This window comes from Neomonachus schauinslandi, chromosome 10 (assembly GCF_002201575.2).
Source record: "Neomonachus schauinslandi chromosome 10, ASM220157v2, whole genome shotgun sequence".
Taxonomy (NCBI): domain Eukaryota; kingdom Metazoa; phylum Chordata; class Mammalia; order Carnivora; family Phocidae; genus Neomonachus; species Neomonachus schauinslandi.
Genome location: NC_058412.1, coordinates 51,049,098 through 51,058,611, shown reverse-complemented (window position 1 = coordinate 51,058,611; position 9,514 = coordinate 51,049,098).

Sequence of the window (9,514 nt, the reverse complement as noted above, 5' to 3'; positions counted from 1 at the left end):
CAACTCCTGCTGCTGTGGATGAATTGTCAGCAGCCACAACCAGAAGAAAGTGCACTACCAATGAGGCTTGTGTAATGATCCAGGTAGGAGAAGAGGAAGGTCCGAGCTAGGGTCAGGGACATTTCAGTAATGTTCCAGAGGTAGATCCAGAAGAACCACGGGGCAGATCCTAGGTAGGGGTGAGGTAGGAGAAATCTGGAATGACTCCCAAGCATCTGGCTCACAGGACGGTGGTGTAATTCCCTGGGTCAGAGACCACAGGAGGGAGGAGTGATCACTTTGAAGGGAGAGATGATCCATCCTAATGGATTTGGACGTTTTAAGGTGCCTGAGAAATGTCCAGGCATCATTTGGACATATGACAGAGGGCTGGGCTGTAAGTAATGTCTTTGGGTGTCAATAGTATATATTTAGTAATTAAAGCCATGGAGATAAATGATGTGGCAGTTAGAGAAGTTATAGAATGAGAAGAAAGAGGAGCCTAGGACCTAACACTGAAGAAGGAAGACGTTTAAGGGACAGGCCAAGGAAAAGGATCTCATCAAGAATTTTCTGAAAAGAACTTAGTAGAGAAGCGGTTGACAGAAATAGAAGTGCCTGGTGTCAGAATAACCAATAGAGGCAAGAATCTTAATAAAAAAGAAAATGGCTAATAATATCCCATGTCTTGAGCGCCTGGGTGGCTCAGTCGTTAAGCGTCTGCCTTCGGCTCAGGTCCTGATCCCAGGGTCCTGGGATCGAGCTCCGCATCGGGCTCCCTGCTCAGCGGGAAGCCTGCTTCTCCCTCTCCCACTGCCCCCTGCTTGTGTTCCCTCTCTCGCTGTCTCTCTCTCTGTTGAAAAATAAATAAAATCTTTGAAAAAAAAAATAATAATATCCCATGTCTCAAAGAGCAAGGAGGATGAGGCCTGAAAAGCAGCCACTGAATCTGGTCATTATAAGGTCATTGGTGCCTTTAGAGAGAGCAGCTTCTGTGGAGTGGGGGGAGAAATGAACAACGGGCAATGTACAAGGACTTACTGCAGAGCGAAAAGGAATATGAGTTCCCGAAACACGCAGGGAAAGAGAAAAGAGCATTGAAATCTAAAATGGCAGGGAGAGGAGGGGTGAAGGGGTGGCTGAGTGGGATGACTCAATCCTTTGTGATTTTTACTGCAGGTCTTTGTCCCCGAGAGAGGCAGGACAGTACAGTGGTGAGCACAGGCTCTGGAGCCAGCCTGCCTGCGTTCATAGCCCAGCTTCACCACTGCTCACAACCTATGGAAACTTGGGCAAATGACCTCACTTCTTTGTCCTCATCTGGACAATATAATTATAACCGCTTCTTTGGTTCTGGTGAGTGCTTAAGAAGAGCACACAGTAAGCGCTCAAGAAATGTGAGCTATCGATATTAATTGTATTCTCATCACCAATGACTACATTTGTAAATTCTGGCTTTTTCTCTCAGGAACATCTACTGCTCTTGCTCTAGGGCAATGATTTTCAACGTGTGGCCCAGGGACTTCTGTGGGTCCCCCGAAATCTTCTGGGGGGCCTGGGAGATCAAACGTGTTTTCATGAATGAAAACCTACTTTGTGCTTCTCTCACAAACATCGAGTACCCTTTTCCAGAGGTGATGTGATGTGTGAGATTGCAAGAGATCGATGCAGAAATAGATACGAAAATCCAGCTGCCTTCTATCAAACCAGACGTGAAAAAGATCTTCAAAAATGTAAAAGAATGCCATTCTTCTCACTTATTTCTGTTGTGTTTTAGGAAATATAGTTAATTCTCCTAAAAATATGTTATTTATATTAATAGGTTTATTATCATTATTTTAGATGTTTTCAAACTAAATATTTGAAAAAGTTATCTGTTTTAATTTCTAATACAGTAAATATTCAAAAGATATTATCCACATAAACAAAAGCTCTTTGAGGTCACCATTAATTTTTAAGAATGTAAAGGGAAACCGACACCCAAAGTCTGAAATCACTGGTCTAGAAACTAAATCAGAATCAGAATGGGAGATGTTAACTAGTTTGTACTCCTTTCTCTGATCACCCAGGACTACTTGCTTTTCTGTAAGGAAATGATTTCTGTTCACAGCTCTGAATCTTTACATGTGCTGTTCCCTTAGTTTGGAATGTCTGTTTACCTTTCTTTGCCTGTCGGAACTCTGCATGTCCTTTAAGACACCTATAACCCAATTGCACTGGCATATGGTCAACTTCCCTCCTCGGAGGCTGCCCAGCATCAAGTGTGCTTATGTTCCTTTCCCATAGTCTGTATTACTGTTCACCAACCACAAACATAGAAATAGCTATGTGCCAATCTTAGTAGAAGAAGGAGGGCCTTGTCACCTCCACTGGGGCCAGTGTCCCTCATGAAAACCCTTCCTCCCTGGGCCTACGCTCCATGCTCCCAAGGCAGGAATCTTGAGTTGAACAACTGCATTATCCCTTGACTTCAGGTTATAGCCTTAGCCATACTCCAATCTGAGCAGAAGTGGGAGAATGACCCTCTCCCCAATTCTTGGTGAAACTTTGTCACCTGGGCCCCCGCGCACCGTTTCTTGTTCACTGGCTCTCACAAACCTGCTACTTTAGCTCTGCTCACAAGCCCCTTTCTAACAGAGTCAGACATAGTCTGGGCCTGATTGAGAAAATATGATACCCTGTTCTCCATACTTTCTTCTCTCTTGTACTCCTCAGGGGGTTTAAGCACTAAAAATAACTTCACAATAGCAGCATTTCACCAGGTTCTGAATCTTAATTTAAGCTTAGATCCCCTGGCATCCCCTGTTGTCCTGGTCATTATCATTATTGTCATTCTTCTAATCCTCATATACATTCTGATCCTCATGGTAATTCTTCAAGGAACGTGTTATCCCATTGTACTAGCTATCTATAGCTTTGTAACACACTACCCCCCCAATTTAGTGGCTTTCAACATTTATTATCTCTTCGTTTCTGTAAGGTCAAGAGCTCAGGCTCGCTTAGCCAGGTCCCCGGCTACATAGGCTATAACCAAGGATCACACTGGGCTATGGTCATGGCAAGCCCCTACTGGGAAAGGATTTCCTTCTGGGAAAGGATTTGCTTCCAGGCTCACTTACATGCATGCTGGCAGGATTCAGTTCCTCGCTGGCTGTTGGCTGGAGGCCTCTCTCCATTCTTTGCCATGTGGGGTCTCCCACATGGCAGCTTGCTTCATTAAAGTACATAAGCTAAGAAGGCAAGAGAGAAAAGCCAGGAGGACAGAAGTCAGTCTTTTGAATCCTCATCATGGAAGTCACATCTTATCACTTTTGTAGTGTTCTCTTTTTGGAAGCAAGTCACTAGGTCAAGCCCACATTTGAGGCAGGGGGATTATACAGACACATGAATATCAGGATCCCTGAGGGCCATCTTGAAAGAGAACTGCCAAACTCATTTTCCTGGAGGGTGACACTGAAACTCAGTGAGGTTCAATAATTCAATCAAGGTCACTTGGTTAGTGAATAGCAGAGCTGGATTTGAACTTAAGTCTTTCTGACCCCAAAGCTTACTTCTAGCACTTATTTCATATATTCTTATGTTGTGTTTGTCATGGTGGCTATCTCTCTCATACAACTGCAGCCTTATTAAGGGTAGAGGATGCTTGGGATGCTTGGGTGGCTCAGTCAGTTAAGCATCTGCATTCAGCTCAAGTCATCATCCCGGGTTCCTGGGGTCGAGTCCTGCATTGGACTCCTTGCTCAACGGGGAGTCTGCTTCTCCCTCTGCCTGCTGCTCCCCCTGCTCGTGCTCTCTCTCTGACAAATAAATAAAATCTTTAAAAAAGAGCGTAGAGGATGCTTATGTCCCCTGGAGTGACAAAAATCTTGGTGAATAAATGGATGAATATGTGAAATCAATTAAAATAGTCCATATGTTGAGGGACGCCTGGCTGGCTCAGTCGGTTAAGCGTCTGCCTTCGGCTCAGGTCATGATCCCAGGGTCCTGGGATCGAGCCCCGCATCAGGCTCCCTGCCCAGCGGGGAGCCTGCTTCTCCCTCTGCCTGCTGCTCCCCCCTGCTTGTGTTCTCTATCTCTCTGTGTGTCAAATAAATAAACAAAATCTTTAAAAATAAAAAAAAAAATAAAAATAAAATAGTCCCTATGTTGGAACTGTGCATACAGAAGGTTCATAATAAAACAGAACCAGACAACAGAGCATGGGTCCAACTGAGAAGGGAGGAGTAGAAGTAAGCAAAGGGGTGACTAGGATACACTGTTGACTCTTTGGAGCTTTTCAGATTTCTCTTCCTTTTGTGTGAAACATAGGCTACCTGTTTTGGTGAGCAGAGACAAATCCTGTGTATAGCCAGAATTTAGACAGAATGGCCATAAATGCTCAAAAAATATTCTGAATAACACTAGATTGACTTCCCATCCCAAATGTATTTAATCTATGTATTTATGTGTATTTAACCCAGAAAGTCCTAACCTATATCACTGTGCTGCTTAAAAGGAAAAAAAAAAAACAAAAAACCGGTAGCAGCCAAAATATTTATGCTAAAAGAGACTGAAGGAGCCAAAAAATTTCATGCAAATTTGGATGTTTGGATTTTTCCTTCACCTCACAATAATTGGCTTATTAATATATTACTAATATATTGCCTGCAAAAGGTAACACTTCTAATAATCCTGATTTTATCAGCGGACACTTTGATCTGTAAGATGGTTTCAGAGATGATGTTATGCCATGGAAAGGGGACTGGCTTCCACCACTCTTGCCAGTTAAGTGAGAGTTCTCTGAGAAATAGTTGCTGGACGTATCACTTTGTTTCTTCTACTGTACATTTAGATTTTATCTTTTTGGTCAGGGTCTTGTAGAAGGAACCACCGAAGCACTGAGCTAAACAGTAATAGTGCAGCCTCTTATGTGAAGGGACGGAAACTTGCAGTCAAGAAGTCCATAGTCTGTGAGTGTGATATTCTCTTAGAGCTGGCCCAAACGTATTAACCCAGCACAGCAATCATCAAGAAGAATCTTTCTGAAAAGTGGGAATGGGATTAGCAACAATCCTGAAAACATAAATTTGTAAAGCTTTTTGTTGACTAGGTCAGTGCAATGTAAAAATCTACTCTAGAGAAGGGTCACCTAACAGTGATACTAGCTTTTGGTGTCTTTCCTAAAAATATGATAACAGTAGCTCAAGTATAGCATAGTAGCTGGCTAAGCAATCCCTCCATAGCCTGGGTACCCAAGAAATATAAATTGAGTGGCTAAGCCCTGGGGCTCTAACTACCTGACTATCCCATTGTACTTTCCAGTTCTGTTAATTCAGTAAAGAAACTTACAGAACATTATCACTGAGGCCTAAATTCCTACCCTTCCAGAAATCCAGAAAAAATCCTACACTTCTGAAAATGTTTAGGCAGTTCTGCCAGATCCCATAAACTTGCTGGTACTACAGTGTTGAGAGTTATCGTCCAGAAGTCTAGTCTTTAGAGGAAGAGACCGACTCTCACTAAAGTGTATGCATTACCTAAGTAGTGGCTTCATGATCATGGAGCTGTGCATTTTTTAAATTTTGCTATTGTCAAAAAGTAATTTTTTTTTCCTGAAACTTTTGCTTAATTGTCTACATTGTTACTATTTATAGGATTAAATAGGTCATTTCCTGTTGTCAAGTAGCATTTGCAATTGTTGAGCAAGGCTCTTTTAGCCATAAAACTATGCTAACCTCTCCAGGACAGTCATTCCTCAACTTTTTGCTGACAGTACACAAGTTATCATATAGCCTGCATGGGAGTGTGAGGTACGGTTCTATTTTCGGCTCACCCTCTGGCTTGCTCTATAACCTTGGGAAAATCACTTCTAGGCCTTCTGTCACAGACCTGCCATCTGTAAATTAGGCCTGGTTAGTAACCTTCCTCTGGCTATGTCAGTGGAAGTCACGAATTCTGGAGTTGGGCAATTAAGAACTTCAACGCGCTCACTGAGAGTCATTTACACATTGGTTCTTTTGAACTTTTTCCACAGACCAGCCTTCTTGAATATTTGATCATATTTTTGCTCTAATAACACTTTAATGCAGAACACATAGAACAATGTTTCCATAATGGGACAGCCTAACTACGTCCTTTCAGGCCTTACTGCTAAGAGAGAATGGGTATAAATTTTTCCATCTTACACATTTATTTCCATTCCCCAGCCATTAGCCAGGGTGTACCTGAACATCACTTCCACTGGATTTTGCCATGACAGGGCCTTCCTTAGCCAGGATCCATTCATTCTGTTTTAGTCTGTGGATGGGGATCAATACTTTTAGAACAAATGAGAATTTTGTTATTTATTTATTATTATTATTTTTAAAGATTTTATTAATTTATTTGAGAGAGACAGAGAGAGCATGAACAGGGGGAGGGGCAGAGGGAGAAGGAGAAGCAAGGCTTCCCGCTGAGCAGGGAGCCCAATGCGGGGCACCATCCCAGAACTCCGGGATCCTGACCGGAGCCAAAGGCAGACGCTTAACAACTGAGCCACCTAGTCGCCCCAAGACAGTTTCTTTCTAAGAGGAATCCTGGTGCCAATTAATACTACATTTCCTCCTTATTATACTCAACAGTGTATGTTTATTTATGTACACTTATCAGCATTCCCAAGCTCATTTGAATTCTACTTTCCTCATTATTTTGGAGGTACTTTCCCATTTACGAATGCAGCCCAGGCTTCCCACTTTAATAAACACCCTCCAAATTATCAGGTACTTGAGGTATTTCCAGTTTCATTTTTCATTATAAAGAGTGGTGCTATAAACATTTAGTGGAAATTGGTTTTCTCGCTTGGATTGTTTTGAGGGAATATATTCCCAAATGTAGATTATGGGACAAACATGAAAAATCTCATAGATTTTGTGTTTGCCTCAGTATGTTCATCAACAGTTGTCCTAATAAGTAATTTTATCAACTTATGAGTTTATCCATTTTGTTTAGCTCTGCCAACATTCTCCTTTGTGATTTTCAATTAACCTCGCAGCAAAGCTAGTCATTTCCCCAAAATTTACTTCTCTGAGTTTTTCCATGTATGGGATATTTGGTCATATACTTTGACCTCTTGTCCAGTTAAGTCTGGGTACTGATTTTGTTTTAACACATTTATTGAGATATAATTCACATACCATACAATTGATCCATTGAAAGTGTACAATTCAATGAATTTTAGTATATTCAGAGAGCTATGCAATCATCTCCACAATAAATTTTAGAACATTTCATTACCCTAAAAAGAAACCCTATACCTCTAGCCTTTACCCCATAATCCCTCCATCCCACCCCACACCTAGACAAACACGAATCTTTCTGTTTCTATAGATTTGCCTATTCTGGACATTTCATATAAATGGAATCACATAATACATGGTCCTTAATGACTGGCTTCCTTCACTTAGCATAACGATTTCAAGGTTCACCCATCTTATAGCATGTATCAGTCCTTCACTCCTTTTTATTGCCAAATAACATCCCATTATATAGTTATATCACATTTCTTTATCCATTCATCAGTTGATGGGCATGTGGGTTGTCTCCACTTTTTGTCTATTATGAATAATTTTGCTACAAACATTCATGTACAAGTTTTTGTGTGGATATGTTTTGGGGTATATATGTAGGAGGGCAATTGCTGGGTCATATGGTTGGTAACTCTATGTTTCACTGAGGAACTACCCAGAGTGTTTTCCAAGTGACTGCATCATTTTACATTCCCACCAGTAGTGTATGAGGGCTCTGATTTCTTCACATTCTTGCTGCATTAGTTTTCTAGGGCTGCCAAAACAAAATACCACAGGCTGGGCGTCTTAAACAACAGAAATTTATTTTCTCATAGTTCTGGAGGCTGCAAGTTCTGGATCAAGATGTCAACAAGTTTGGTTTTTCCTGAGGTTTCTCTCCTTGGCTTACAGATAGTGACATTATTGTTGTGTGCTCACATAGCCTTTTCTGTGTGTAGCCATGCATGTCTCTAGTGTCTCTTCCTTTTTTTTTTTAAGCCTACCAGTCACATTAGATTAGGGTCCCAACCTTATGACCTCATTTCATCTTAATTACCTCTCTAAAGATCTTATCTCCAAATACAGTCACATTGGGGGTTAGGGCCTCAATGTATGAATTTGGGGGGACATAAGTCAGTTCGTAACACCTGCCAGCTGCTACAGACCGAAAGGTCTACATCTTCCAAAAATTCATATGTTGAAACCTAATCCCCAATGTGATGGTATTTGGAGGTGGGACTTTTGGGAGATGTTCAGGTCATAAAGGTGGAGCCTTCATGCATGGTATTAGTGCCCTTTAAAAGAGACCCCAGAGAGTCTCCTCACCCCATCTGCCATGTGGTGAGAAAACAGACAGTTTTGAACCAGGAAGCAGGTCTTCACCAGACACAGAATCTGCCCAGTGCCTTGAATTTGGACTTCCCAGCCTTCAGTACTGTAAGAAAGAAATGTTTGTTGTTTAAGCCCTCCAGGCTATGATATTTTTGTTATAGCAACTCAAACAGACTAAGACACCAACATTTGTTATTATCTGTCTTTTTGATTATAGCCATTCTGGTGGGTGTGAGGTGGTATCTCATTGTGGTATTGATTTTCGTTTTGTTGATGGCTACTGACGCTAGAAACATCTTCGCATGTGTTTATTTGGCATTTGGATATCCTCTTTGGAGAATTATCAGATCATATCCTTTGCTCTGATTTATTTCTTTATTATAATATATATTATTTTTATTGTAGATTATCTACATTATGGATTAATTGTATAAATATCAAACATACTAGAAGGAAACATGGAAGAATCTTTCTTAATTTGGGGGTAGTTGCAGCCTTTCTAAGATAAAAAAACCTAGAAACATAAATAAAAATCAATTAATGTGACTATATGAAAATAAACAATTCATTGCAAAAAATACAATAAACAAAACCAAAGACAAGGTGGGGGAAAGATAAACAATTTATTCACAATGGACTATTTTATTTATATGTAGAGAGGGATAGATAAATAAATAAGTTTATTTATATATATATTATATATATATTTTATATACATATATCCCCAACAATAAAGGGAAAAAAAGACCAACAGTTGAACAGAAAAATGGGCAAAGGACAGTTCACAGAATGGCAATTTTTAAAAATTAAGTTTGATAACATACTGTATAGAGAGTTGTGAGGAAACAGAAACCCCGATAAATTGCTGTGGAAGCATAAACTGACACAAACTGTATGGAGAGCAGTGTGGCAACATTTATCAGAATTTTTAAAGTCCATACCTTAGGATCTAGCCTTCAACACCTAGTTATTTAGCCTAGGCAGACATTTGTTCACATGCCAAATGGCTATAAATAAGAATTATAACTACTGACCATAGCACTGTTTGTAAAAGCAAAAGAATGGGAAAAACTTGAAACAATAATTTGATGAAATACTATGTAATCAGCACAAATAATAAAAGTTGCCCAAAATATAGTGTTAAGTGAAGAAAACCAAGGTGGCAAAACTGTGTAGAGTAC